At 41.9% G+C, this 22,808-nt stretch overlaps 1 protein-coding gene across 1 annotated transcript in view; it reads left to right on the forward strand.

Moving 5' to 3' along the window:
- The first annotated feature begins 19,807 nt into the window (after positions 1–19,807).
- LOC126272683 (cytochrome P450 6k1-like) overlaps positions 19,808–22,808 on the forward strand; it is a 112,370-nt gene continuing 109,369 nt past the window's right edge. Inside the window, exon 1 of the mRNA XM_049975700.1 lies at positions 19,808–19,856. The gene's annotated coding sequence lies outside the window, so the exon portion shown is untranslated. The remainder of the gene's footprint in view (positions 19,857–22,808) is intronic.

Genomic DNA, 22,808 nt, shown 5'->3' on the forward strand with positions numbered 1-22,808 from the left:
GTGACAAAGAGGTATTTAAAACACTTTCAGTAATTATTAAGCAATTACGGCCAAAGTGGTAAAAAAACGAAAAGAGGAAGGGACTAGATGTGAGCAAATATTGCGGCCAAGGCAATGACAAAATTCAGGATTTGAAGATGTGTTTGCGAAATTTAGTCTGGATGGAAATACAGAACACTCTTAAGGTGAAAGAAGACTTTAACATATTGTTTAAAATAGATTTCAAAAGAAACAGCCTGAAAATTAACACTTGTAGACTAAAATTTACTGAATAAGCAGTAATAAATAGAATCGCCAAATCGCGCTAAATAAGCAGAAATCGCACTAAAGAAGCACCAGAAGACTTGAAAGATTACATGGTTAAATCACTTTACAATTTAAACTCTAAGTAAAACCATCATAGAATCTAAGAATAGATATTTTACTATCTACAAGGTGACTAGAGGCGGAGGACACGCCAGAATTAAGGAAGGATCCGTGAACCACGGACCTTGGTACGGGGGATACTGCGAACTGCTGAAAGCAAAGGGGATCTACAGACTGTATTTTCCCGACGGTATTCAGATCTACTGTATGGTAAATAATTTTGGCATCTTCTTTGACAAACAATTCCGGCAGTAAGATAGGGACGGAGAAATGTCAGGAGGAAATCGTCATCAGAAAAAGGAAAACTGGCATCATACGGGTCTTAGCGTGGACTGTTACTTATCTTAATCAGGCAGGCATGTTAGAAAGTTTAAAAGGGAAATGGATAGGTTAAAGTTAGATAGAATGGCAAAAAGTGATATTCGATTGCAGAAATAACAGGACTTGTACAGATGAGCTCAAAATCAAACAGGGGTAATACGGGAATAGCTTTAATAATAAATAATAAAACAGAAATACCGGTAGACAAGACAGATGCTAAGTCGACACCCACCACAGCAACAAGTTTATATGCGAGCTAGCGTATCAGGTGATGAAGCGATTGGAAGAATGTATGATGAGATAAAAGAACTTGCTCAGATACTTAATAGAGGGAAAATTTAGTTGTGAGAAGGGACTGGAATTCAATAGTTGGAAAAGAAGAGAAGGTAGGGTAGACGGAGATTATAAGCTGGGGGAAAGGTATGAGCAGGGAACTCGCTCGTCAGAATTTAGCGCAGAGCAAGCTTTATTCATCGCAAACATTTGGTTTAAGAATCATACAGATGGTTGTGCCATGGAAGAGACCTGAAATCGCTAAGAGGTTTCCGATTGATATTACACACATCAAAAAAAGTTTTGCATCACCTCGGTTCCGAAAGTTCCGGAACCTGTACAGAAAATTGGAATAGAGAACAACATAAACATCATTTCCGCCCTTTTTATTGCCCATGAAAACCATATATTGCATATTGTGCTGTCATACAACGAGACCTCCAGAGATGGTGGTCGAGATTCCTGTATACACTGATATCTCCAACATCCAGTAGCACGTCCTATTGCAATGATGCATGCCTGTATTCGTAGTGGAATACTATCCACAAGTTCATCAAGGCATTGTGGATCCAGATTGTCCCACTCCTCAACGGCGATATGGCGTAGATCCCAAGAGTGGTTGGTGGGTCACGTCGTCCATAAACAGCCCTTTTCAATCTATCCCAGGCATGTCGATAGGGTTCATGTCTGGAGAACATGCTGGCCACTTTAGTCGAGCGATGTCGTTATCCTCAAGTGATTCATTCACCAGATGTACACGATGGGGGTGCGAATTGTCGTCCACGAAGACGAATGCCTAGCCAATATGCTGCCGATATGGTTGCACTATCGGTCGGAGGATGGCATTTACGTATCGTACAGCCGTTACAGCGCCTTCCATGATCACCAGCGGGGTACGTCGGCCCCACGTAATGCCATCCCAAAACAGCAGGGTACATCCACACTGCTGCACGAGCTGGACAGTGTGTCTAAGGCGTTCGGCCTCACCGAGTTGTTTCCAAACAAGTCTCCGACGATTGTCTGGTTAAAGGCATATGCGACATTCATCGGTGAAGAGAACGTGATGCCTATCCTGAGCAGTCCATTCGGCATGTTGTCGGGCCCATCTGTATGGTGTTGTGGTTGCAAAGATAACCTCGCCATGGACGTCGGGAGTGAAGTTGAGCATCATGCAGCCTATTGCGCATATTTTGAGTTGTAACATGATGTCCTGTGGCTGCACGAAAAGTATTATTCAACAAGGTGGCGTTGCTGTCAGGGTGTCGCCGAGCCGTAATCCGTAGATAGCGGTCATCAACTGCAGTAGTAGCCCTTGGGCGGCCTGAGCGAGGCATGTCATCGACAGTTCCTGTCTCTCTGTATCTCTTCCATCACCGAACAACATTGCTTTCGTTCACTCCGAGACGCCAGGACACTTCCCTTGTTGAGAGTCCTTCCTGGCATAAAGTAACACTGCGGACGCGATCGAACCGCGGTAATGACCGTCTACGCATGGTTGAACTACAGACAAAACGAGCCGTGTACCTCCTTCCTGATGGAGTGACCGGAACTGATCGCCTGTCGGACCCCTCCGTCAAATAGGTGCAATTCATGCATGGTTGTTTCCATCATTGAGCGTATTTAGTGACATCTCTGAACAGTCAAAGGGGCTGTTCAAAAATGGTTCAAATAGCTCTGAGCACTATGGGACTTAACATCTGAGGTCATCAGAACTTAGAACTAGTTAAACCTAACTAACCTAAGGACATCACACACATCCATGCCCAGGGCAGGATTCGAACATGCGACGTAGCGGACGCGCGGTTCCAGACTGCAGCGCCTAGAACCACTCTGCCACTCCGGCCGGCTCAAAGGGGCTGTGTCAGTGATACAATACCCACAGCAACGTATATCCTCAGGATTTCTGGGAACTGGGGTGATGCAAAACTTTTTTTGAAGTGTGTATAATATTAAGACAGAGATTTCGGGATAGGAATGATGATGGAAATAGGATCACATTTGAGGAAGTGGAGAAAATGGTCAATAGATTGCAGTGCAATAAAGCAGCTGGGGTGCATGAAATTAAGTCAGAACTCATCAAATACAGTGGAATGGCAGGTCTTAAATGGCTACACAGGATAACTGATTGGCCTGGGAGTCGGGACAGGTTCCATCAGACTGGACAAAAGCAGTAATCGCACTAATCTTTGAACATGGAAACAGAAAATATTGTAACAACTACAGAGGTATTTCTTTAATGAGCATTGTGGGTAAAATCTTCTCAGGTATTGTTGAAAGGAAAGTGCGAGTATTAGTTGAGGACCAATTGGATGAAAATCAGTGTGGGTTTAGGCCTCTTAGAGGTTGTCATGACCAGATCTTTAGCTTACGGCAAATAATGGAGAAGTGTTATAAGTGGAACAGGAAATTGTGTCTATGCTTTATAGATCTAGGAAAGGCGTATGACCGGGTTCCTAGGAGGAAGTTATTGTCTGTTCTACGAGATAATGGAATAGGAGGCAAACTTTTGCAAGCAATTAAAGGTCTTTACATGGATAGTCTGCTAGTAGTTAGAGTTGACGGTAAATTGAGTTCATGGTTCAGAGTAGTTTCAGGGGTAAGACAAGGCTGCAACCTGTCTCCACTATTATTCATATTATTTATGGATCACATGTTGAAAGCAATAGCCTGGCTGGGTGAGATTAAGATATGTGGACACAAAATAAGCAGTCTTGCATATGCGGATGACTTAGTTGTGATGGCAGATTCGATTGAAAGTTTGCAAAGTAATATTTCAGAGCTAGATCAGAAATGTAAGGACTATGGTATGAAGATTAGCATCTCCAAAACGAAAGTAATGTCAGTGGGAAAGAAATATAAACGGATTGAGTGCCAAATAGGGGGAACAAAGTTAGAACAGGTGGACGGTTTCAAGTACTTAGGATGCATATTCTCACTGGCGGCATAATAGTGAAAGAACTGGAAGCGAGGTGTAGCAAAGCTAATGCAGTGGGTGCTCAGCTACGATCTACTCTCTTCTGCATGAAGGAAGTCAGTACCAAGACTAAGTTATCTGTGCACCGTTCAATCTTTCGACCAACTTTGTTGTATGGGAGCGAAAGCTGGGTGGATTCAGGTTACCTTATCAACAAGGTTGAGGTTACGGATATGAAAGTAGCTGGGATGATTGCAGGTACTAGTAGATGGGAACAATGGCAGGAGGGTGTCCACAATGAGGAACTCAAAGAAAAACTGGGAATGAACTCTATAGATGTAGCAGTCATGGAGAAAAGGCTTAGATGGTGGGGTCATGTTACACGCATGGGAAAAGCAAGGTTACCCAAGAGACTCATGGGTTCAGCAGTAGAGGGTAGGAGGAGTCGGGGCAGAGCAAGGAGAAGGTACCTGGATTCTGTTAACAATGATTTTGAAGTAATAGGTTTAACATCAGGAGAGGCACCAATGTTATCACTGAATAGGAGAACATGGAGGAATTTTATAATGGGGCTATGCTCCAGACTGAACGCTGAAAGGCATAATCAGTCTTAAATGTTGATAATGATGAGAGATTTCGGAACCATATATTATACTCTAAGACATTCCCATGGGCAGATGTGAACTCTGACCACAATTTGTTGGTTATTAAATGTAGATTAAAACTGAACAAATTGTATAAAGGCAGGAAATTAGAGGGATGGGATGTGGATAAGTTGAAAGAACCACAGGTTGTTGACAGTTTCTTAGGGAGCAATAGACAACAACAGACAGGAACAAGGGAAAGTAATGAAGTAGAAGAAAAGATAGCACTGACTGGTGAAACAGTGAAGCCAGCTGAGGATCAAAGAGGTAAAACGTCAGGGTCTAGTAGAAATCCTTGGCTATCAGAGGAGAGATTGAATTTAACTGACGTAAGAGAAAATATAAAACTGCAGAAAATGAAGTAGGAAAAGGAATGCCGTCTTCTAAAAAATGAGACAGACAGAAAGTGCAAAATGGCTAAACAGGAAAGTCTAGACGATAAATACGACGTATAGAATTAGGTATAACTGGTGAACTGGCGTAACGATAGATACCGCCTATACGAAAATTAAAGAGAATTTTGAAGAAAAGAGAAGCAACTGTATGAATATCGACAATTTACTAAAAGAAGGCATCGGTTGGTAGTACATGTTCTGCGGCATCAAGGAATCACCAATTTAGTATTGGAGGGCAGCGTGGAGGGTAAAAATCGTAGAGGGAGACCCAGAGATGAATACACTAAGCAGATTCAAAAGGTTGTAGGTTGTAGTAGGCACTGGGAGATGAAGAAGCATGCACAGGATAGAGTAGCATGGAGAGCTGCATCAAACCAGTGTCAGGACTGAAGACCACAACAACAACATATGGAAAGCCAGTATAATGTATACAAGAAAAAGCTCAAAGGTGGAGAGCATACAGAGGAGCTATACGCGTGAAATGAGCTTGAAGGCAGGGGAAGAGAAATTATATAAAGATGAGATGGAAAGTACATGACACTCCGGGAATAATTTACCAGAGCACTGGAAGACCTAAGCCGAAACATCGTCCCTCGACTAGACGTCATGCTCTCAGCAAGAAGAACGTATAAATTCCAATTCCAAAGAAATCAGGTGATGACAAGTGTAAATTTTACTGAACTATCAGTTTAATATAATAACTGTCCCTATTTATTTACCGAAGAATGGAAAAACTGGTGAAGGCCGAGTTCGTAGAGGTCCAGTTTGAGTTCTGGAGATACGTTTGAACACGTGAGGCAATATTGACCTAAGACTTTTTTAGAAGATCGGTTAAGGAAAGGTAAACCTACGTTTATAGCATTTCTAGACTTGGAGAAAACTTTTGACAATGATGACATTTTTTGAAATTCTGGAAACAGCAGCGGTAAAATACAGGGAGGGAAAGGTTCCAACTCGTACAGAAACCAGACGGCACTTGTAAGTAAGTAACGATAAGCATGAAAGGGAAGCAGTGGTTAAGAAAGGAATCATACAGGGTTGTGGCCTGTTCCCAAAGTTCAATCTGTACTCTTGAGCAGGCAATAAAGGACACCATCGAAATTGGAGAAGCAATTAAAATTCATTGAAACGAAATAAAAACTTTGAGGTTCGGCGATGACATTGTAGTTCTGTGAGAGACGGCAAAGAACTCGGAAGAGCAGCTGAATTGCATGGACAGTGTCTTGAAAGCGGAATATAAGATGAATATCAATAAAAGCAAAACAACTTTAATCGAATGAAGTAGAATTATATCAGGCGATGCAGAGGGAATTAGATTAGGAAATCAGACACTAAAAGTGGTAGATGCGTTTTGCTGTTTGGGCAGTAAAATAACTGATGATGGCCGAAGTAAAGAGGATATGAAATATAGACTGGCAATGAAAGAAAAGTGTTTCTGAAGAAGAGAAATTTGTAAAAGTCAAATGTAAATGTTAACTGTACTTTCCGAACGTATTTGTCTGTAGTGAAGCCTTGTATGGCAGTGACATGTGGACAATAAGCTGTTCAGACAAGAAGAAACGAGAAGCTTTTGAAATTTGGTGCTGCAGAAGAATGCTGAAGATTAGATGGATAAATCGTGTAATGAATGAGGTTGGCGCTACCGAGTAGAAGCGGGGAAACAAAAAAGAAATTTGGGGCGAAACTTGATTACAGAAAGTGATAGAATGAGAGGACACATTCTGGGAAATCAAGAAATTGTTGATTTATTATTGTAGGGAAAAGTGAGTGGCAAAAAATTTAGTGTCCAAGAGATGAATACAGAATGCAGGATCGAATAGATGTAGCTCGCAGTAGTCGTTCGAACAGGGTTTGCCCAGTATCCTAAGAGCTGCATCAAACCAGTCTTGGCAGTGAAGGTCACAACAACAGGGAAGGGAATCGGATGTGGCGTTTCAAAGGAACCACCCTGGCATTCGCCGTAAGCGATTTAGAAAGTCATAAAAAAACTATATGTGGTTGGCTGGGTGGACAATTGAACCACTGTTTCCCCGAATCGAAGCAAAGTTTTTAGCAATACGCGAGTTTTCAAGAAAGAATAAATTATTTCAAAAACAACGAAAAAACTATTAGGAACATAATAACTATTGCATAAATATGCCTAATTTGCGCAGGAAATTCTTCTAAAATGTACTGTTTTTGCGACATATGCATGTAAACGTATGTTTCAAGACTTCATTGTGATGCACCCAAAATGTCAAACTTTATCTATAAAAGCGAATGAAGAGAGCACTTCGCATGCCACCTTTGTACGAGCTTGTGTAATTTGTAGTAATCCGATTTTTTTGTAATTACAAAATTCATAAAATTCATGTTCCTCTAGCACAAATCGCTTCAGACGAACATCGATAAATAGTGACTGGTCTACGAAGTAAAATTACCCCAATTATAATTGCTGCGTCGATGACATCGCTGTTCATTAAACGTGCATGGTTGTGAGAATTTACGTCAGACGTACGCAGGAAAATACAATCGAAATGGCACCAGTGTTTTAGTAGCCAATGATTGGCAGATACCAGATGTTTGTTCGTTGATGGGTTACCTCGTACCCTGCTGTTGTTGCTCGGTGGTCTTGCTGCATTTCACCGTCTTCTTTATATTTTGCTGAATAGTGACAGAAACATTGGTGTTACTAGCCGTTCGACTCGTCTCACACTGGTGCAGAACAACGACGTGGGCCGCTGGGTAGGCTCCTGCATCGTTGAAAACTGCAACATGTCGCAGACAATATGAGAAAAATAAACGCCGAACAATTAAAGAAATTATACAGCAATAACAGCAGGGCGTTAACTGGGCTTTGGCGTCCAGGGCAATGCCCTCGAGGATGAGATGTCTCTGCTGACGGAAGCAACGAAAGGAAAGAAATAAGAAAAATTTAAATGGGAAGGAAAAGTAAAAATATTTATAAAATCGTAAACTTATTTTTCCGTCGCTGACATAGAAGACCGCAAACCTTCTTTCCTTCCCATCTGCACAAGCTGTGCAGTGACTAGAGTACATGTAAAGCTTACTGGGAAAGGGTAAATACTAGCTACAATGAAGTCGATAATTCGATTGTAATATTAACATTTTAATTTGATACCCCCAAAGCTGACAAAATTTACAAAAAAAATGTAAATTTCTTTGTCCACCTACACACTCCTGAGAATGGCACATAAACAATTTGCAATTATGCGTCCCTATTATCGGCAGCTGCGTTGCTAAATTCTCGGCACCTCACAAGGATAACTACCAGATCAAGAATATTAGGTAAGTTGTTGGAAGTGGTTAAGCATTGGTGAAAATCTCGCTTCTGAGCACACAAAGAGCTCTAACCGCAGAACTCTGCACGGAACACGCGTTGGTGCAGTGCTGCGATACAGGACGTATATCTCCCTTCGAAGACGATGGCCAATACGTCGTCTCAAAGTCCGTACCGCTCGATGGCTAAGTCCACCTGTCCACAAGTCTCCCGTCTCCCACGCGTACGAAAACGCGGCGGAAGAATACTCAGTTTCGACAAATGTCGAATACTCTACCATCGCTGAAATCCCTCCACTGAGATCTACCCAATGATCGAGTAGGTCATAACGCCCCTAGGCAAACGAAATTCCCAACTTCGCTACGTGTTGCCCAGCACAAGTGGCTCCGGATGCCGGGCTATCCCCAAAAGCTCCGTATTGTCCCGCGTTTCCGGTGACCGCTACCTTCCGCCCACGGCGGCCCGGAGAGCTACGGCCAGCTGCAGACTTAAATTCCACAATTCTCAACTTGCACTTTTCACCAAGGCTTTAAGTTAGTGGCTCAATCATTCAGACATGCAGGGGATACTGCTCTAGAGTGCCTCATATTTATCATAATTCAATAGACTCATGATGTGATGCCCTTGCCAGTCCCTTTATTATTAATACTAATGTTGGTAAGCAGACGTGTAAGTGCCCATGTCCTGGCTCCTTACAAATGAAAATATTTATAAAATCGATCAGTAAAGAAAAGCCATTCGCTGTGTTAATTTGATGAAAAGCTGTTTTGGAAAACATTCTGAGTTTATGGGATGAAATTTATTTGCTTCACCTTGCTGAAAGGTGAATTTCGAACATAAGTTAACTGAATCCATGGAACTAAAAGGACAAGTTGTCAGCAAGTGGTTTGGGCCAAGGATATGATGGAGCATTAGTGATGAGTAGCGTCTACACGGTGTGCACAAAAGGATAGAGTCATAATTTGAATGCAATCCTTAAAGGCGCAGCACAGGCTACGAGGCTGATTAAAAAGCAGTCAGAAAGTCAACCTCGGCATGCAACATGAAGAGACATTTAGTTGAGAATACGGCGAGCACCCAGGAGGGGGTGTGCTGTGTCAAAACGCACACGCTACGTCCGCCCTTACTAGTGCTGAGCAAATTACCAGATAACCTAATAATAACAGGTAACGGCCTTGCCGCAGTGATTCCACCGGTTCCCGTGATATCATCGAAGTTAAGCTCTGTCGGGCTTGATCAGAACTTGGATGGGTGACCATCTAGGCCGCCATACGCTGTTGCCATTTTTCGGAATGCACTTAGCCTCATGATGCCAATTGAGGAGCTACTTGAATGAATAGTAGCGTCTTCGATCAAGAATACCATCATAACGACCGGGAGAGCGGTGTGCTGACCCCACGCCCCTCATATCCGCATCCTCCTCTGAGGATGACACGGCTGTCGGATGGACCCGGTAGGCCACTCGCGGCCTGACGACGGAGTGCTTAATAATAACACCTGGTGGTTACTGTATATATATGTGTAAGAGGTATTAAGAAAAAAAATATGTTGTACATGATCGGAGAGCGTCGACGAAAAAAAAAAGACAGATGACGAGCGCTCGCGACTTCACCGATGCAACAACTCTCCATCGCTGGACGCAGATATGCTGCCTGAGCGACGCGCAGCAGCCAACAGCTGTCGTAGAGAATCGACAGCAGCAACGAATAATTAATTAACTGTCAAAAGTTGGCGTGGCTCTGCGTGTTTGTTCGTTTTAAATTGTTCCTATGGTATGGCACAAACAGTTAGTTAGTTCCCATGTAGACCTCATACCGACTACGTGGATATATCGGTGTGCGTCTAGGTTTGATAGTAGAGCAACCCATTGCGTGGTTTAGTGAGGTACTGCAGCCAGCCGTTAAGGCTTGGGAGAGGGAAAGGAGTTTTGACTGGTAGTACCAGTATTTTAATTTGGGTACAGTTCGCGGAGGCAGCGTGGCTATTTAATCTGTTAGGCCCCTGCTCATATACGTGGCTGTGACGTTTGTTTCCTCCCAACGCTGAGCAACGGAATACACAGAGATTCTGTGGGATTTTCTGAATAGTCGCTGGTGATACACTAGTTCTGGCGAATTTAGGTGCAAGTGCTATCAACTGATTGTCGTCTTGTGGACAGTTTCGGTCGTAAAGTTTGCTGTGGTAAATCCAGCGTGAGTCTGGTTAGAGAGAGATGTAGATTGTAGGTACTGAGTTTTTGGGAATCGGTGGAACCGATATCCTGTCCGTGTTGTGGGATTAGTGGTCACGGCTCGCCCAGAGGTAATTGGGTTTTTATCTGTTTTGTCGAAGTGGTTTGGTAGTGGTTGGTGTGTGTGTGTGTGTGTGTCGAGAAGGGAAAGCCTCGAACACATGTTCGTACTCGTTGTCTAAATACCACTGTCTTATAGCGGACCGAGAAATGGCTCGAATAAATATGAACTGTTTCACTATATTGTGACAGAGTGCACCAATAGTTGAGTGGATAAGTGATGAGAACATAATGGAACCATTTTACAAGCAGCGCGCGACTAAATAAAATCTTGATTATCCAAAGAGACGAGTGGCCGAATTGAAGTAGGGAACTTGGCATGTTGCGTATTGTCAACGCCTGAAGACGTCCGGAATTGTTTTAAATTGTCACTTAAGGTTATATTTAAAGTGGCGGTGGCAATTAGGATTTTTGTTAAATTTTTTTAATTACTGACTTTCTTTGTTGTGTGGTGTAGTCTTTGATGGCACTCGCTCAGTTACGTGAATGAAATTGTATTGAAATACCTAGAGAAAATAAATTCAAGTTTTCTTGGGTTAACAAAATCCTTACGCGTACTCAATTAGTATCTGGTATATATGCATTTTAATAGAAAAGCAAAGAGTGAAATTCAGAGATCTTAATACTGCTTTGCAGGACACAAGTTTGCGCTGGTATTTGTAAGGTTATCTGATCAAAAGTTCATTGATTGAGTAAATCCACGATAAATATATAGAAGGTAGATATTATAAACAGTTAAAACGAGATCATATATAGAAATAGTGTCTTCAGTAAATGCAAGTAGAATTGACGTTGTTGTAATTTATTACGAAACAGTCAGCAATTATACCTATAACAAAGATTGGTAAATCGGTGGAGTACGTGACGTCGTGTTATTTACGTAGCAACGCTGGGCTAAGCGGAAAGAGATTTAGTGGTGGCATAAACTATTTTAATTCATATAGATATCGGTAAAAGCGTCTTAATACAAATTGGTCATAACACGAAGATATATGGAATTGGAATTTTGTCAGTAATTAAAAAGTTACGAGTCTTTCCCAGAGATAATGTACTGCGTTGTGAGAATTTCGTTGTGTGGGAGAACAATTGCTAGTTAGATATGACATTTATCATGACATAATATAAATAGGTACTGTATTTAAAGAGATTTGTTGCTTTGATTTGACCAGTTGGTTTGATAACGAGAGTTGTTATCTCAATTGGCTTATCTCGTAATTAAGGTTTATGACTGTCATTCGAATGTTTGGATGTTTCTATTCGTAGAGTAATCGTGTCATTGTTCGATAATGACGTTGTGTAAAGTAAGGGTGCTGTCTTTCATTATTCGATATTAGAGCCGGCTGCATAGTTAGTGGTTGAGGTTGCCGCAGGAGTAATTATACTAAGGGTCATCTGTCTTCACTTCGTTCCTTGAGAGTGCGACTACGGTACGAGCTAGACTTCGAGAAGACGCCAGGCGCTCCACTACGACTAGAATCTTCTATAATCAGACAGCGATCCACAGTCATAACATCGACTGTGAAATTAAAAACTGTAATTAAAGTTGTAGTGGTCGATTGATTCGCCCAAGTATTCTGCGCGGTAGGAAGCCATACCCATACATTAACGGCATAGCGACGTTGGTACAGTACGATCCTTTGTCGTTGTAAGTTCGATTTAGGGTACCGCCAGTCGGCGCGTTACAGGCGGGGGGGGGGGGGGGGGGGGATAAGGAGGGAACTCACTTTAGGAACTTGGTCCGAGTCTCCGAAGACTACAGTGACGCTCCAGCTTGATAATATCGATGAATTCAGATGGATTTACGCCTGAGATTCGTCTGAATTTCATTCTTTAGAGGACGAAAATTTGATTCTGTAGTCTTGCGACAGAAATTTTAAGTCAAGTTCTGGGATATCCATTCAAAAAAAGTGAACTTCAACGAACATTAATTCCATTTGTAGCATCGTAACTGACTAAAGCTAGATTTATGGCGATCAATGAAATACACTATTTGATCAGAAGTATCCGTACACGTATTAGTGGCCATTAATGTGTATTTGTCCACCCTTAGTCTTTATGTGGACTTGGGTCCTGCTAGGGACATCTTCAGTGAGGTGTCTGAAAGTCTTTGGAGGAATGGAAGCTCTTTCTTGCTTAAGATCCGAGAGCAGAGAAGTGAGTGACGTTGGACGCTGGTGTCTCGAGTGACATCGACTTTCCAACTCATCGCAAAGGTGTTCCATCGGGTTCAGGTCGCGACTCTTGGCAGGCACGTTCATTTCATATATGTTATTGTCCATAAAACACTGCTTGACATGTGCTGATTTATGACAGGTTTACATTGTCATGCTTATACAATCATCGTCTCTCGCTATTCCACGTTCTACAAAGTGCCATACAAAGTGTTCATATTCTTCCACATTCAGGGTTTTCTTAATCGCAATAACGGGACCACACCCAAATGATGAAAAACAACCCCATACTGTAGGACCACCTGCTCCATATTTCACTTTTTGGCATTACACGTAATGGGAAGTAACGTTGTCCAGGCATTAGACAAACCCAAACCATTTGGTCAGATTGGCGTAGGGTACAGCGTGATTTATCGCTCCAAATTACTAGTTCCCAGTCATCCACTGTCCAGTGACGTCACTCTCACACCATCTCAGACGTCGCTTATCGTTCACTACAGAAATGTGTCGCTTACGAAGAGTTGTTCTACCGTCGGACTCCACTCTATTTAAGTCCCTATGCACAGTCATTGTTCTAGCTAGTGGTAGCCCTTGCGAACTTACAAGAGGTTCTTTGCACTGATTTCACGTGATTCTTTACCACCACGCTCCGCAATGCTCGACGGTTCCTTGACCGCCAGTACATGAGGTCTGCTGGTCTTGGTTTAGCTCTGGTTGTTCCTGTGCGTTTCCACTTCAGTCACACCACCAACAGTCGACCAGGGCAGCTGAGAAGGGTTGAAATGTTTCTGATGGACTTGTTATCAGCTGATATCGAATGACTGGTCCACTTTCGAGCTCTCCCGTTCCACCAGTTCGGCAGCCACTGCTTCTCTAGTCACACAACCATATTCTCCGTATCTCTTTATACTGGCTGGTCCGTCTCTCCTACACTTAGATCTACTTAAACCTAACTAACCTAAGGACATCACACCCATCCATGCCCGTAGCAACTACGCGGTTACGGACTGAACCACCTGGAACAGCTCGGCCACAACGGCCGGCGACGTCGATCAGTAAAGTGGTACCATGCGAGCATACACGCCCTCCCAGTTGTATTTCATATTTCATATGGTTGTCCATATGCTTTCTACCAGATGGTGTGTGGAGTAAATTCGAGTCCAACAATAAATGAGGCTATCAGTGTATGATTTGAGAAGGTGAGTGGTTAACAACACGCACATACAGGGTGTTTCAAAAATTACCGGTATATTTGAAACGGCAATAAAAACTAAACGAGCAGCGATAGAAATACACCGTTTGTTGCAATATGCTTGGGACAACAGTACATTTTCAGGCAGACAAACTTTCGAAATTACAGTAGTTACAATTGTCAACAACAGATGGCGTTGCGGTCTGGGAAACTCTATAGTACGATATTTTCCACATATCCACCATGCGTAGCAATAATATGGCGTAGTCTCTGAATGAAATTACCCGAAACCTTTGACAACGTGTCTGGCGGAATGGCTTCACATGCAGATGAGATGTACTGCTTCAGCTGTTCAATTGTTTCTGGATTCTGGCGGTACACCTGGTCTTTCAAGTGTCCCCACCGAAAGAAGTCACAGGGGTTCATGTCTGGCGAATAGGGAGGCCAATCCACGCCGCCTCCTGTAGGTTTCGGATAGCCCAAAGCAATCACACGATCATCGAAATATTCATTCAGGAAATTAAAGACGTCGGCCGTGCGATGTGGCCGGGCACCATCCTGCATAAACCACGAGGTGTTCGCAGTGTCGTCTAAGGCAGTTTGTACCGCCACAAATTCACGAAGAATGTCCAGATAGCGTGATGCAGTAATCGTTTCGGATCTGAAAAATGGGCCAATGATTCCATAGCAAGAAATGGCGGCCCAGACCAGTACTTTTTGAGGATGCAGGGACGATGGGACTGCAACATGGGGCTTTTCGGTTCCCCATATGCGCCAGTTCTGTTTATTGACAAAGCCGTCCAGGTAAAAATAAGCTTCGTTAGTAAACCAAATGCTGCCCACATGCACATCGCCGTCATCAATCCTGTGCACTATATCGTTAGCGAATGTCTCTCGTGCAGCGATGGTAGCGGCGCTGAGGGGTTGCTGCATTTGAATTTTGTATGGATACAGGTGTAAACTCTGGCGCATGAGACGATACGTGGATGTTGGCGTCATTTGGACCCCAGCTGCAACACGGCGAAGGGAAACCTGAGGCCGCTGTTAGATCACCTGCTGCACTAGCTGCGCGTTGCCCTCTGTGGTTGCCGTACGCGGTCGCCCTACCTTTCCAGCACGTTCATTCGTCACGTTCCCAGTCCGTTGAAATTTTTCAAACAGATCCTTTATTGTATCGCTTTTCGGTACTTTGGTTACATTGAACCTCCGTTGAAAGCTTCGTCTTTTTGCAACAACACTGTGTTCTAGGCGCTGGAATTCCAACACCAGAAAAATCCTCTGTTCTAAGGAATAAACCATGTTGTCCACAGCACACTTGCATGTTGTGAACAGTACACGCTTACAGCAGAAAGACGACGTACATAATGGCGCACCCACAGACTGCGTTGTCTTCTATATCTTTCACATCACTTGCAGCGCCATCTGTTGTTGAAAATTGTAACTACTGTAATTTCGAAAGTTTGTCCGCCTGAAAATGTACTGTTGTCCCAAGCATATTGCATCAAACGGTGTATTTCTGTCGCTGCTCGTTTAGTTTTTATTGCCGTTTCAAATATACCGGTCATTTTTGAAACACCCTGTACTTTCCATCTATTGTGCTAATGATAAATCTGTCGTATCACGTACTTTTTAATGTAAATTGCGTGTTTCATTTACTATTACATTTTAAACAAATCTTATCGCATCAACTGCTCATTTCATCTGCTTAAGATAGATATATTTTGGCATCATGGAAAAATTATTACATATTGAGGGCGTCAGGGCCAAAAATGTTTGGGCTACACACCTTCACCATATTTACCTACAATTACTCACGTTGTTGTGGTTTCAGTGCAGAGACTGGTTTGATGCAACTCTTCATGATTCTCTATCCTGTGCAAGCTGCTTCAACTCCCAGTACCTATTGCAACCTACATCCTTCTAAATCTGCTTAGTGCATTCATCTCTTTATCTCCCTCTACGATTCTTAACCTCCACACTGCCCTCCAGTACTAAATTGGAGATCCCTTGATGCCTCATAACATGTCCTACTAACTGATCCCTTCTTCTAGTCAAGTTGTGCCACAAATTTCTCTTCTCCCCAATTCTATTCAATACCTTCTCATTAGTTATGTGATCTACCCATACAATCTTCAGCATTCTTCTGTAGTACCACATATCGAAAGCTTCTATTCTCTTCTTGTCCAAACTATTTATCGTCCATGTTTCACTTCCATACATTGCTACACTCCATACAAATACTTTCAGAAACGACTCCCTGACGCTTAAATCTATACTCGATGTTAACAAATTTCTCTTATTCAGAAACGTCCTCCCTGCCACTGCCAGTCTACATTTGATATCCTGTCTACTTTGACCATCATCAGTTATTTTGGTCCCCAAATAGCAAACGTTATCTACTACCTTAAGTGTCTCATTTCCTAATCTAATTCCCTCAGCATAACCCGATTTAATTCGACTACATTCCATTATCCTCGTTTTGTTTTTACTGATGTTCATCTTATACCCTCGTTTCAAGACACTGTACATTTCGTTCAGCTGTTTTTCCAGATCCTTTGCTGTCTCTGACAGAATTACAATGTCATGGGCAAACCTCAAAGTTTTTATTTCTTCGCCATGGATTTTAGTTCCTATTCCAATTTTTTCTCTTGTTTCCTTTACTGCCTACTCAATAGACAGATTGAACAACATCGGAGATAGGCTACTACCCTGTTTCACTCCCTTCCCACCACTGCTTCCCTTTCATGTCCCTTGACTCTTATAACTGCCATCTGGTTTCCGTACAAATTGTAAATAGGCTTTCGCTCCCTGTATTTTACCCCTGCCACCTTTAGAATTTGAAACACAGTATTCCAGTCAATACTTGCTCATAAGCGTACATTAAAGATTTACAGACAGTTCAGAGTCGTGGGTACAAGCCATTTATACATAATGAAAAAACATTTAAAATTTAAAACGTTTCTTGAAACCATAGCAGTATTCTGCGATAACTGCCTCATTAATAAATACTTCAACAGTCGTGTGGCAGAGTAACGAAAAGGAAATTTACGAACATCATATTTTCGTCAAACTAATTTTTAGACGCTGAATTACCGCTTGATAACAGCTACAAGGTTGCAGTATACCAGCAAGATACTATTTATAATGTTACTTAAAAACCGTCTTGATTGCAAATATTTTTATTCATATGAACGCTTTCGGTTCATTCAGAACCACCTTCAGATCTGTAAAAATAATGATACTAATTTACTATTTCAGGGAAGCAAATCTTTCTCATCCTATCTAATCAACATCAAATGTACCAGAGCGTACCTGATATTTCAGTTACAGGAGTAACCCGTCCAAATCCAGCAGTTTTCACATGCTACGTCACATAAAATTGGTTGGCAGAGTGCACGTCATTTATATTAATTATAACACTACTACCGACAGGTGGCGTCTGGTACATTTGTTACATTCCATTTGCACATACTATATTCAATAGATCTTTTTTTATTAATTAAAAATACTTAATTAAAATATGTAGATGTCAAGGTTAAAATCTGTACTTGTCAGCATTAATAAAAAACAGTAAAATTACCATTTTTATACTATATAAAAAACATAGGGCGATTTATATATCTATGGTGATGGTGTGAACTTGTTTTCCTCTAGGGTCTGCTTCCGTATTTCCCGCCATTTCGGTACTTAGATTTAACACTAATAAAGAAAGATGGCAAGCATGAATTTAGCTTATTCTGAAAACCTACGTGTGCAGATCTCGTTATCAATGAGAGCTCTTGTCACCCACCGCAGTACAAATGGGCATATTTTACTTCGATGGTATACAGGCTACTAAGATTGCCACTAAGCCAACAGGAAGTAGAAAAGGAGTTAAGTGTTTTAAAACAAGTGGCCGTAGCGAACGGATATACGTGTAAGCAGGTGATGAATATTTATAGGAAGACAAAGAAGAGGCAAATGGAACAAATAAAAGGAAGTCAAGTAGCAGTTAAGAGGAACAACAAGAAAAAATATGTAGCTCTTACTTACAATGGAAGAATTACAGATAAAATTGAAAGATGCTTTCGTAAATCCGACGTTAAAATAGGGTTCCGAACAAATAACACGTTAAAATTGAAGCTCCGGCAGAGAATATGTAATAGTAGGAATAAATTTCAGGATTAAGGTGTATATAAGATCAAATGTAATGACTGCTGTAAACAATATATAGGGCAGACTGGTAGGAACTTTATAACCAGATTCAGGGAGCACACCTACTCTCAAAACAAAACAGCTTTTGGGGCGCATATGGCTGCGACAAAGCACTCAGTCACGAACATTGAACACAATTTAGACATCCTGCATAGAGCCCATAAGGGACGGTTTCTTAACATTTTGGAAGAAATTGAAATATACACCCACAAAAATAAAGATCCGGATTTAATCCTCAACGAGCAAAGCGAATTCAATCATAACGCCTATTTTAGCATTTATGACGACCTACTAAGATGACAACTGTTGCGTGTGGAGATCCAGGCCGAGGGATGAGAGATGGTGCGCGGTGGAGAGGCCGGAAGACGCGTGCAGCGCCTGGCGTCGTTGACGGGGCCCTCCTGTGCGGCCCTCTTGCCCGCGGCGATGGACATCAGACGACTGAGAGGACCGCGGCACAACACCGAAATGGCGGGAAATACGGAAGCAGACCGTAGAGGAAAACAAGTTCACACCATCACCATAGATATATAAATCGCCCTATGTTTTTTATATAGTATAAAAATGGTAATTTTACTGTTTTTTATTAATGCTGACAAGTACAGATTTTAACCTTGACACCTACATATTTTAATTAAGTATTTTTAATTAATAAAAAAAGATCTACTGAATATATTATGTGCAAATGGAATGTAACAAATGTGCCAGACGCCACCTGTCGGTAATAGTGTTATAATTAATATAAATGACGTGCACTCTGCCAACCAATTTTATGTGACGTAGCATGTGAAAACTGCTGGATTTGGACGGGTTACTCCTGTAACTGAAATATCAGGTACCCTCTGGTACATTTGATGTTAATTAGATAGGATGAAAAAGTTTTGCTTCCGTGAAATAGTAAATTAGTATCATTATTTTTACAGGTCTGAAGATGGTTCTGAATGAACCGAAACCGGTCATATGAATAAAAATATTTGCAATCAAGACGGTTTTTAAGTAACATCAGAAAATCACTGATTGCTGTTGTCCCATAAGACATTATGTCTGTTTTTGCAAAGATACTAATTCTTCATCTAGCTACACATTAATAAGACTCACGGCTACACGCCGTGGCGAAGTGATTTAAACCCCGTCTGAATCGGAATTAGTATTAATATTACCATTTCCAGAATGTGTATTTGACATCATTTCTCCGTTCTTCATTACTTAAGGATGTCTCCTGCGTTGTGGATACAAGAGTATATTCTCGCTGGAATTGTGTAAATAGCGCTCTTCGAAACGATGAAAGAACTTCACGCATTCCACTACGTCTTGAAAACAGTTTCGCGTATGACTAGATTCTTTTACATGCTTGATAGATTTACAGTTCTTTACTGTCATTCCAGTCAATGGTACAGCGTTTCTCCGAGATATTTTTTCTAAGTCGAAAGGAAGACATTGATTTTATACGTATAACGGAATTCAGATGATGAACAGCTTCAGGCCGAAGTTTAGTATCCCAGAAATTCACAAGAAAATGATGGATCGGCATGAAACGACTCTGCACAAGCATATTCGGGCAGCATATTTGCGCAGAGAGGCTGCCCGATAGGCAGATATCGGAGACGAGGCTGTGAGACAAGGTGACCTTACGTGCAGGCGCAGTTATTTTCCGTCACCACACTCTAAGACCACGCGGTAAAGCCCGGTATCTCAGCCTCCAGAAAGCTGAGTCATATAAATTGCAGCGCCATTCACAGCTTCTTTAATAGTTACTTTGTCGCCGCCGCAGTAGGGTATGTCGTCCGGAACACAGGTGGTACCCGTCTACTGATAAGTAAGTGGCTGAAGGTATTTCACTTTGTGTATCCTGCGACTCACCGAACGCTTTCAAGCGTTACACTTGCTTCGCTCTGGTGAAATGCTGCTGGTTTCTCCTCAGTGCGATAACTACCTACGATTTCAACTTAACCAGTGTGCAAAATATTCGATCAGGTGAACGTTCGCAATTAGGGAACATATTTCTAGAATAGAAATCCGCTTCAGCTGCTGGTAATTGTCTTAATTTATTCCACGACCTGTTTCTAAGCTTAAAGCTTCGTCTTCAGGTGCCACCACACAATTATGAAGACATGAATGTGTGATGGTCGAGTCAGTCAGTCTGTGATTGGGGATCACACCCATGTCAAACAAATGCATGGAAGCGTAGGACCAGCTACCACAGCACCCGCCCGATTGCATCGCACTGAACAATGAAAAGTGCGAAGTCATCCACATGGGTACTAAAACAAATCCCATAAATTTTGGGTATACGAAAAATCGCACAAATCTAAAGGCTGTCAATTCGAAAAATACCTAGGAATTACAATTACGAGCATCTTAAATTGGAACGACCACAGACGGCTGGAGTGCCCGAGCGGTTCTAGGAGCTTCCGTCTGGAACCGCGCGACCGCTACGGTGTCAGGTTCGAATCCTGCCTCGGGCATGGGTGTGAGTCATGTCCTTAGGTTAGTTAGGTTTTAGTAGTTCTAAGTTCTGGGGGACTGATGACCACAGCTGTTAAGTTCCATAGTGCTCAGAGATAATATTGTGAGGAAGGCGAAACAAAGACAGCGCTTTGTTGGCAGAACACTTAGAATATGCGACAAACCCACTAAAGAGACAGCCTACATTACACTTGTCCGTCCTCTGCTGGAATATTGCTGCTCGGTACTGGATCCTGACCTGATAGAATTGACGGAGGACATCGAAAAAGTGCAAAGAAGGGCACCCCGTTTTGTGTTGTCGCGCAATAGGGGTGAGAGTGTCACTGATATGATACGCGAGTTGGGGTGGCAGTCACTGAAACAAAGGCGGTTTTCTTTGCGGTGAGATCTGTTTACGAAATTTCAATTACCAACTTTCTCTTCCGAATGCGAAAGTATTTTGTTGACGCCCACCTACGTAGGGAGAAAAAATGTTCATAATAAAATAAGAGAAATCAGAGCTCGAACTGAAAGATTTAGTATAACACCTACTGCTGCTTACATTAGTTGTTGGAAAACACGACCAACAACTACCGTAAACAGCAATAAATGTAATATAAACATGAACAGTTATCTTAAAATAAGCCTGTCGGTTCGTAACTGGTAATGACGCTATTTATGTCAATAAATGGCATTATTCATTGTGGATGGATACTGGCCGTCCGCGGTGGTCTCGCGGTTCTAGGCGCGCGCTGCTACGGTCGCAGGTTCGAATCCTGCCTCGGGCATGTATGTGTGTGATGTCCTTAGGTTAGTTAGGTTTAAGTAGTTCTAAGTTCTAGGGGACTAATGACCACAGCAGTTGAGTCCCATAGTGCTCAGAGCCATTTGAACCATTTGATGGATACTGTTTGCTGCATTGCAAGACACAACATGTAAAAAATTTCTTACTGGCACTTTGAACCAGCCAGTTGACTAGTATGGTACTTAGAAAGTTCTTAACAAACTTTATTTCCTAATTTGTATCATTTTTATGTGGCGATGGGACAGGCAGTATAATTCTGTAGGATCAGAATAACTTCTTAATATTTTTGACAAAAACAGAGGTACCTTGTTTTTCATTCTTCCAGCAAATGTTAGATTTCGCACTTAGAGCGGCTTCAATTTCTACTCTTCATTTCATTTCACTGTATATAAACCTTTATCCAGTCGTGAATGTTAGGTGGTTGTTGATTATGTGGTGAAGACTAGCCACCAAGGATCATCAAATAAAGACCAGTCTTCACGAATTTATCAAGCCCTGAGATACAGACATAAGCACTTGTTAATGGAACTGTTTTCTCTTCTGTTTCTGCGGCAGAATACATTATCTACATGAGAAAAGTTCAGCAATAAAGCTCCTTTGTAGGTCTGGCAATAAAGTACGCAGTAAAACCACGCTTGAATTGGGGATTGTTGTACTACAGCTCGCAGCCACAGCTGTCAGGCATACAGCAAAGCAAAATTTTAAAACAAACTGAAAAACTTGATTCTTCACAACTCCTTCTATTCTGTAGAAGGATTTCTACTATTTCAGTGTGTAAAAGGTGGCGGGTAGCAATTATTAAAGCACATCTGTATATCTTGTTTCTTAAAATGATAAAGAACCTTAGAAATATTCAGTATGTAACCACAGACGGCAATTAATTTCGATAAATGGTTCAAATGGCTCTGAGCACTATGGGACTTATCATCTTAGGTCATCAGTCCCTTAGAATTTAGAACTACTTAAACCTAACTAACCTGAGGACATCACACACATCCATGCCGGAGGCAGGATTCGAACCAGCGACCGTAGCAGCCCCGCGGTTCCGGACTGCAGCGCTAGAACCGCACGGCTACCGCGGCGGCCGATAAATGTAAAATGACAAGTTCCACTTTATTACGATTTATCATGCAGAATAATGCACGTGACATGAAACTAACTAACTGACTGAATAGTATATCGTCCGGAAGTTTCCTCCTGACGTTTACGCCTATCTGGAAGTAAAGGGTAGTATACTTCCAACTCAGTATGTAATGTGTGCCTTCATGCGGGGACACATTAGTACCACCGCAGCAACAGCACAAAAATCCCCTAACTCAATCTCTTAATTTTGTGCAAAAAAAAAACTGCTTCGCTGTCTTGCTGTCATTCTTGAAATTCTAACAAACTAATTGCTAAGAATTTTTAGCATATTGCAGCCCCGTCAGCAACTGTGATAGACTCATATTTTGAGGAATCAGCCTCAGTTGCACAAATTTTCTGGTATTTACCAGGTTTCGGCTAAATTAATCTAGCCTT

Source organism: Schistocerca gregaria, chromosome 5 (genome assembly GCF_023897955.1).
Source record: "Schistocerca gregaria isolate iqSchGreg1 chromosome 5, iqSchGreg1.2, whole genome shotgun sequence".
In the NCBI taxonomy this organism is placed as follows: Eukaryota; Metazoa; Arthropoda; class Insecta; order Orthoptera; family Acrididae; genus Schistocerca; species Schistocerca gregaria.